Consider the following 8,961-nt stretch of genomic DNA (forward strand, 5'->3'; position numbering starts at 1 on the left):
ATTCTCCAACAACTTTTTGTTGATGCAATTTTCTCCTACAGCAACCATCGTAATAAAAATGTTGTATTTTGCAGGTTATAATTTACTTAATGTCCAAAAGACAGGAACCTCACCCTAAATGATTCTGTTAAGCAAAACTCTTCATGGTACCTCTGGGTTTGAGCAGCCAAAAGTGTACCGCCCAGCAGATATGGCTCCCCAAACCCGTCAAATGTTGCAAAAGCAAGTGTGTGGGGAAGCTGGGAGAATTGGTTTACTTCTCCAGATTTTCAGAACAGGGAAGGGGATGTATTCAGAGGGGGAGAAACAGGATTTTCTGCCCCGGGGATACCACTGCCTCCCAGGTCCCCGCCCCACGGGCGAATAATCATCACTCCCGCCTAAAGGCAGGGTGCCTTCGGGCTGTCCACGGGAGTCGCCTACTCCTCCCCGAGGCCCCATCCGCTGTGGGGTGAGGCCGGCGAACCCCGCTTAGTCGCGCGCACAGCTACCTTCCCGCGGCGCTGCGCCCGACAACCGCCGGGCTCCGCCGCTGCCGGCAGCTCCCGAGCATCCTTCGCCGCTGCCGTCGAGCTCCGCCGCTGCCCGCAGCTCCCGAGCATCCCTCGCCACCGACCCCGACCCCACCAGCCTTTCCGCTCCACGTGGAAAAGACAATCCACCAGCTTCCTGCGCTCACGTTTGCCCACGCAGCGACCACCGCACCACACACAGCATGCGACTCGCGACTCCCAGAAACCCCTGCGCCAAAGCCCAAAACCCGGAAGCAAACCCGGGCTCTTAGAACGCACGTCATAAGCGGAGGCAGCCACCAATCCGCGGAAGCCAAGCTGTACGTTGGCATGACGACGGCGGGGGCCGAGCCTAGGCGTTCGACTGGGCGGGTGTTTGAAACCAGAGCTTCAGAGTAGACAGACTGTAAGCACGGTTTCATACCTTAGAGGACCAATTGCCTAATGTCTCTTCCGTCTTTTCCTTCCCCGACCCCCTCCTAGACTTCCGTGGACGGAAAGCTCCGGGTAGCCGACTCCACATCCCGGCCAGCGACAGAGAGCCACCGGCTCCTGCTTCGTTTCTGCTGAGCCTAGAGAGTTGGCGAGCCTAGAGGGTTGGGCTACGGAATAACTAGTATTTTCATTTAATTGGATTTGAAGAAAGAACAAATATACGGGGGCAACCACGATCTTTATAAAGGTACCATTCCTGCAAAAATATTAGTCTTCAAAGCAAAGGTTATATTTGTATTGTTGGTTAAAAGTTTTACTTTTAAAGAAGCCTAAGTTCTAGTGGGAGGGCAGGTGTCAGTATTGGAGATTCTTTTATTAACGCGACATGGAGCACCCAGAACGGTGGGCCCAACTGCCAGGAGCAGGAAAGAGTCCATTGTGCTGTCTTTGCTCTGCTGCCTGTGTCCCACGAGAACAGATCACCATCCTTCAGGTCTCAGCTCAGATGTCACCTCCATGAGTTTTTCCCTCATATCTACATTTTCACCTCCAACACAAAAATACCGTCGCACCACCCTTTTTTATAGTACTAAACAATCCTGAACTTAACTCTGTTTGTTTACTGCCATTTTACTTGTCTGAGAGGAAGCATAGCAGAGTCATTAAGAGAAAGTTCTACAGTCTGACTCTCGGTTTGAAATTCCAGCTCTACCCTCTGCTAGCTCTGTGACCTTAGGCAGGTTATTTTCCTTTTCTGTGCCCTCAGTTTCCTCATGTACAGAATGAAGAATATTCTAGTCTCTACCTTACAATGCTGTAAGAATTAAATGAATACTTACAATGTGCTTAAAACTGTCTCAACAAACAATACTTGCTAAATGTTAGCTGTTATTAATATTATTTTATTATCGTCTTCCTGTATTAGAACATAAGTTCCAAGAAAACAGGAACCTTGTCTCTTGTTCATCTGTGTATATCCTCCGCATATAGAACAGTGCGTGGCACATAATAGGTGCTGAGTATTTGTTGAATGAATGAATGACTGATGCACTAAGATGTGGAGAAATGAAGTAATAATGACAAGGTTCTGACACCATTGCAGAAAATACCCTTGGTTTTTGTTTCAGTGGCCTTTATCAGCTCTGAATTCATGACCTTGATTCATTTAACACCTAGCCCACCACCTAACCTTTTGATAACCAACCATGATTAAATAACCACGCCTGTAATTTCATTAACAACAACATATCATCAGTCCATGAAATTTAAAGCTTTGACTTAATGGTCTGAAAGTATTAATAAAAAATAAGAATATTAAAGTGTTAGTAAGTATTAAGTAAAAAGTTTATGTAAGTGATTTTAAAGTACTAATAAGAAAACTACAAAGCTTGTGGCTTAAATGTTTTGAAAGTATTAAAAAATAAACTAAAATTAAGTTTACTAAAAACTTAAAATTCATCCTATCAGCTGCCTTTGCTGGCAAAAATCTTATATAACCTCCCAAGAATTCTAATTTTAAACCCATTAATACAAAAATCTATTTGAGCCCTTAATTCTCCTGCTAATCCTCTTATACTCTTAATTTTTTATTCCCACTCTGCAACATGATTTCCCACATTCCCCTTTGCTCAAGTCCACACCCCTCTTCCACCCACTTTTCCCTCCTGACCCTCTTTCCCGGGAGTCGATGATGTCCTGACTTCTCTGGGAAAAGAAGCTCTTCAACAAGGACTACTTATCTCACCCAGGCAAATCTACCAAGCTGCCTTTGAGTTTGCCCAAACCCTCAGTTTTCCATGTGTGGTGACCCCAAACCCTCTCCTCTGTTCTCTGGATTCCAAGTTCTCTGGCTTTCCTAGTAACTGGCGTCCTGCTGTATTTCCTGTCTTTCATTGTCTGTGAATCCATCCCCTTCAGATCATTCTTACCAGCTTTTGGATATGCTGTAGTATATCTTAGCCTTAAAAAATGCTCCTTCAAAAAGAAAAAAAGAAAAAAAAATTTAGCCTAAACATGCCTACAATGTAAGCTTCACAAAAGAGAATGAATAAATCATTAGGCAACTGTCAAAAAAAATGCTCCTTCATTTTAGTATGACACCATTACTATTTTAATAAATGTAAAAAGGATGTATTATATAATAGCTGTGATTACAAAACTGATTATTCTTATGGCAGGATGTAGGAATTGCAGGTTCAACGCTTATACAAACACTATGTCCAGTTGAATTAAACATCCAAAAGAAAAACTATAAAAATTTAAAAAGGAAATTTAAGAGACTATTTGTACAACCTAGGGTTTGTAAAGACCTTTCGATCAAGGTAAGACACCTAAGAGCATAAGAGAAATAACTTAAAATTTTTATCTATATAAAAATTTAATTTTATGGCAGAAGATGCCCCAAATTAAGTCAAAAAATAAATATTCAATTAGCAGGTAAATGCTGTCATGCCTGTAACATATAAAACTTTACTACTACTAGTACTACTAATAGTAATACATATAATAAATACAACCCAGTAAAAAAATAGGCAAAGAATATAAAGAAGCCATCCAGAAACAGCAATTCCAAATAGACAACAAACATAAGACACTCAACTTCCCTATTATGAAAATGAAAGTAAAATAACAATGAATTACCATATTACAGCATCAACCTGGCAATAATTCTTTTAAAATAATATTATTGAATGGGATTTGTCCCGACCCGTGGGTAAGTCAACGTGGACCTGAGGAGGGGAGTGGGAATGGATGGGACAAGAGACACGAGAAAAGGAGACAAGACAGTGTTCTGATCAGGTCTCGTTTATTCTTGAGATACGTGGGGTTTTATAGGGTAAGAAACAGGAAAAGGGAGGGGCATGCAGCTGCACAGGAACAAAAGGGAGGCATATGCAGCCTGCAGATAGATCAAAGCAGGGTGTTTTCACACAGATATGCTTATTTTGGCAAGGAGCTCTAACCGCCATATGTTCCAAGCTGGTAACAGGAAAGCACACAAGAGTTTCTTTTTCCCAGAAGTCTTATGATTTAATTATTGGCCGGCTCCCCACAGGGATTGGGAGAAAAGGGGATAAAGTCAGACAGTGGGGAGGCATTGGCTCCCCATTCCCCTTACAGTGAAAGTCAAAGGACTCACACTAACCTACAAGACCCTCTCCCCTGTCTAGTTGACTTCCTGTGTTACTTGTGCCTCTCTTGGTGGTGTTTGAACATAGCTCCTGTCTTAGGGCCTTTGCACTAAGCCGTTTCTTCAGCCAAGAATACTCTTACCTGTCTTACTCAAGTCTTTGTTCAAATCAGGTCAACCAACCATGACAGTCCTATTTAAAGTTTCAGCCACCCTCCACCTTGGTCCCCAACCTCCTGCACTCCTTATCTCCCTTAACCTGTTCTACTTTTCTGTGTAGCACATATCATCCATAATCCTGTATAGTGTGATCCTTACTCAATCCTATATAAATTTGTTTTATTATTTCTTTCTCTGTCCCATACAGAATATAAATTCTACAAATGCAAGAATCTTTGTATTGCTCAGTGATGTAAGCCAAGCATCTGAGACAGTGCCTGGCACCAATAGGTGCCCATAGCAATTTTCAAATGAGTGAATGAGTGAATGAATGAATGAGTTTTAACAGGAAAAAGTCACATTTTTATGTAAAAGTTATCTTAATCTCTTTTATATTTTAAAGGAAAAAAATAATTAACATTCTGCTAGTCTGAAATTCAGATTTGCAGTGAAGATATACCAAGACACAGAAAGATGATTTCTTTTCAGGTAAGACTCTCTAAATGAAAAAATCATGCGATTATTAGGCTCTATACATACCATCAAAATTCTAATTTCAGCCAGTGCCACCCTGAATCCAGTCACAACTCTAATTTAATCCACTTCCCTCTTCTAATTTCTCCAATTCCACTAAACCCTTTCATTACAAAGTTACCAGCCCACAAAATGTGAACATTTTGCTTGAGGCTTTTCGTAAGAAAATGGAGGGAAAAAACTCAATGCTCACAAGTTAGAAATTACACTTAAAGTAGTATACATGATAGCATCTGTTCTATTTTTTATCTAAAAATGATTAATTTTCTAATATAAAAAGCTGGTGCTTTAATCTATTTTGATAAGTGAAAAGGATAGAAAAATAAAGTAGCTTGCCTTCTACCAACAAATCCTGATTTTAATTGAAGATACTTTGGGACCCAGAGAGATGATTTCCTGGGAACAGCCTCAAAATGAAATTTGCTGATGGTCCAGACTTGATTACTAGATAATATTATAATTTAAGCACCTATTAGCCAATCCAAGCACATAGCTACCTATCACTTGCTGGCCACTCCATTATTACTAAGACAATTAAAAGCAAGCATAATGAAAAAAGTTAAAATGAAAGAACTAAAATATAGAAAATAAAGGGATAGAAAAAGACGTACCAGGCAGATACTAAAAAACAACAAAAAACTTTGTGTAGCAAATTGTCAAAAGTATTCTTTGAGTAGCATTAACAGGGACATGTGTGGGGCATCTTACTGCATTCCAAAGGAAAATCTAGGAAAATATTAAATCATAAACATGTATGTAACTAATTGCATGGTCTGGAAAATTTTGAAGCAATAATAAAGAATTAAAAGGTAAAACTGACAAATCTGTAATGGTGGGAATTTTTCTTAATGGCAATCTCTCCCAGATTAAACAAATTAGCAACATTGATGCATTGTGTGCATAGATATGTATGTTTATTTATATTTGCATATATATGTCACATTTATATATGTATATGAAATCCTTCAACCAAGAGAAATACACATACTTTTTAAAAAATGTTGAACATTCATAAAATTAACTGTAAAGCCTCCAAATAAATTTCAATAAATGCCTATGTACTCATTTCTAAATGATATAGTCTTTCTAATTTTTGAACTTTATATAAATGTTCAAAATGTTTATGTAAATGAATCATATGCTTTCTTTCATGTTTTGCTTTTATATAGCTGTTGTACACTATATAGAATTTAATTGGGTGAAAATACAGAGTGTACTGACTGGGCTGTTTATACTCTGCACCCTGATTCCCAACACCAAGCTACCTCCATAAGGACATTTGGGCCCAACAGCTTGGGAGGAAGAATGATTATTTATTAACTTAAGAAATTATTTCCAGTTTGTTCCACAGTTGTTACTTTTTTCAATGATGACAATTCAAATATTTTAAAATTAGCTTCCTTTTAATATCATGTATTTTCCTAAAATACTATATTACTGCACCTTTTTTCTTATTGATACTTATTCATTTACTCCTACCACATACGCTTTTTTTTCCCTCTTGACTAGCTTTGCTTTTCCAGGGGTCTATCTTTGGGGATCTATTTACCACTAAAGTTTTATAAATACTAACCAATTAATTTCTAATCTTAAAGTCATTTATTCCTTCCATCAGCTTTTCTTAGATTTATATTATTTGTTCTTTCTAATTCTACAAGAGTGCTCAATAAAAAAAAATACACAGTATAATTTATTCTAACAAGTGTTTCCAGTATGGTGATATTACAAATAATGACACTAGTACATTTTTGTAAACATGTAGAGGTGCACGGGTATACATTTCATTTATATATCCCATCAGCAGGTTGAGTTCTCCTTGTTCCGTAATCTCACCACACTTGATATTGTCCAACTTTTCAATTCTAGGTAATCTGGTGGGTTTAGAGTGATATCTTATGGAGGTCTTAATTTGCTTTTCCTTCACTGCTAATCACTTTATTCATGTTTATTGTTCACTTGAATTTCGTCTTTTGTGGGATATCTGTTTAAGTGTTTCTACTGAATTACCTCCATTTTAGATTGATTTCTATGAGTTCTTAATACTTTGGGCACCAGTTCCCTGTCACTTATTTGTGCTAGATATAAATTTTCTACTTCTTGGCTTTTCTTTTTGGTATATTTTGATCTACAAAACCATTAATATTACGGTAATTCAGTTTATCAGTCTTTTCCTTTTTGCTTAGTGCAGGGTATTTCTTAAGAAATTCCTCCCTACTCTGAGGTTACATTGGTATTGTCAGATACTATCTTCCGAAGGGTTTATACTCATGCCTTTCACAGGCGCATCAGAAATTCGTTCTATGCGTGGTGTGATAGAGGCTCTTGGAATAATCCTGTGAAGCAAGCCTGGCTTTGTCCCTCTCTTCTGAGAGCTTGGCTCTTCTAGGATCTTTGTGCTTAAATATAAAATCTTCAATGTCACATTTTACAAAATTGCTTTAGGGATTTTTTTTATTTTAGTACCATTAATCTACAATTACAGAAAGAATATTATGTTTACTAGGTTCCCCCCTTCACCAAGTCCACCCCACATACCCCTTCACAGTCACTGTCCATCTGCGTAATAAGATGCTGTAAAATCACTACTTCTCTTCTCAATGTTGCACAGCCCTCCCTGTGCCCCCCATGCACTATACATGCTAATCGTCATGCCCTCTTTCTTTTTCCCCACCCTTATCCCTCCCTTCCCATCCATCCTCCCCAGTCCCTTTCCCTTTGGTAACTTTTAGTCCATTCTTGGGTTCTGTGATTCTGCTGCTGTTTTGTTCCTTCACTTTTCCTTTGTTCTTATACTCCACATATGAGTGAAATCATTTGGTACTTGTCCTTCTCCACCTGGCTTATTTCACTGAGCATAATACCCTCTAGCTCCATTCATGTTGTTGCGAATGGTAGGATCTGTTTCTTCTTATGGCTGTGTAATATTCCATTGTGTATATGTACCACCTCTTCTTTATCCATTCATCTACTGATGGACATTTAGGTTGCTTCCATATCTTGGCTACTGTAAACAGTGCAGTGATAAACATAGGGGTGCATCTGTCTTTTTCAAACTACAGTGCTGCATTCTTAGGGTAAATTCCTAGAAGTGGAATTCCTGGGTCAAATGGAATTTCTATTTTGAGCATTCTGAGGAACCTCCATACTGCTTTCCACAATGGTTGAACTAGTTTACATTCCCACCAGCAGTGTAGGAGGGTTCCCCTTTCTCCACAACCTTACCAACATTTGTTGTTGTTTGTCTTTTCGATGATGGCGATCCTTACTGCTGTGAGGTGATATCTCATTGTGGTTTTAATTTGCAATTCTCTGATGACAAGCGATGTGGAGCATCTTTTCATGTGCCTGTTGGCCATCAGGATTTCTTCTTTAGAGAACTGTCTATTCAGCTCCTCTGCCCATTTCTTAATTGGATTATTTTCTTTTTGTTTATTAAGGAGTGTGAGCTCTTTATATATTTTGGATGTCAACCCTTTATTGGATCTGTCATTTTCGAATATATTCTCCCATACTGTAGGATACCTTTTTGTTCTATTGATGGTGTCCTTTGCTGTACAGAAGCTTTTTTGCTTGATATAGTCCCACTTGTTCATTTTTGCCTTTGTTTCCCTTGCCCGGGGAGATATGTTTATGAAGAAGTCACTCATGTTTAGGTCCAACAGATTTTTGCCTATGTTTTTTTCTAAGAGTTTTATGGTTTCATGACTTACATTCAGATCTTTGATCCATTTGGAGTTTACTTTTGTGTATGGGGTTAGACAATGACCCAGTTTCATTCTCTTACATGTAGCTGTCCAGTTTTGCCAGCACCATCTGTTGAAGGGACTGTTATTTCCCCATTGTATGTCCATGGCTCCTTTATCGTATATTAATTGACCATATTTGTTTGGGTTAATGTCTGGAGTCTCTATTCTGTTCCACTGGTCTGTGGCTGTTCTTGTGCCAGTACCAAATTGTCCTGATTACTGTGGCTTTGTAGTAGAGCTTGAAGTTGAGGAGTGAGATCCCCTCACTTTATTCTTCCTTCTCAGGATTGCTATGGCTATTCGGGGTCTTTGATGGTTCCATATGAATTTTTGAACAATTTGTTCCCATTCGTAGAAGAATGCTGTTGGTATTTGATAGGGATTGCATCAAATCTGTATATTGATTTGGGCAGGATGGTCATTTTAACGATATTAATTCTTCCTA

The sequence above is a fragment of the Manis javanica genome, chromosome 15, assembly GCF_040802235.1.
Source record: "Manis javanica isolate MJ-LG chromosome 15, MJ_LKY, whole genome shotgun sequence".
NCBI classification, from domain to species: domain Eukaryota; kingdom Metazoa; phylum Chordata; class Mammalia; order Pholidota; family Manidae; genus Manis; species Manis javanica.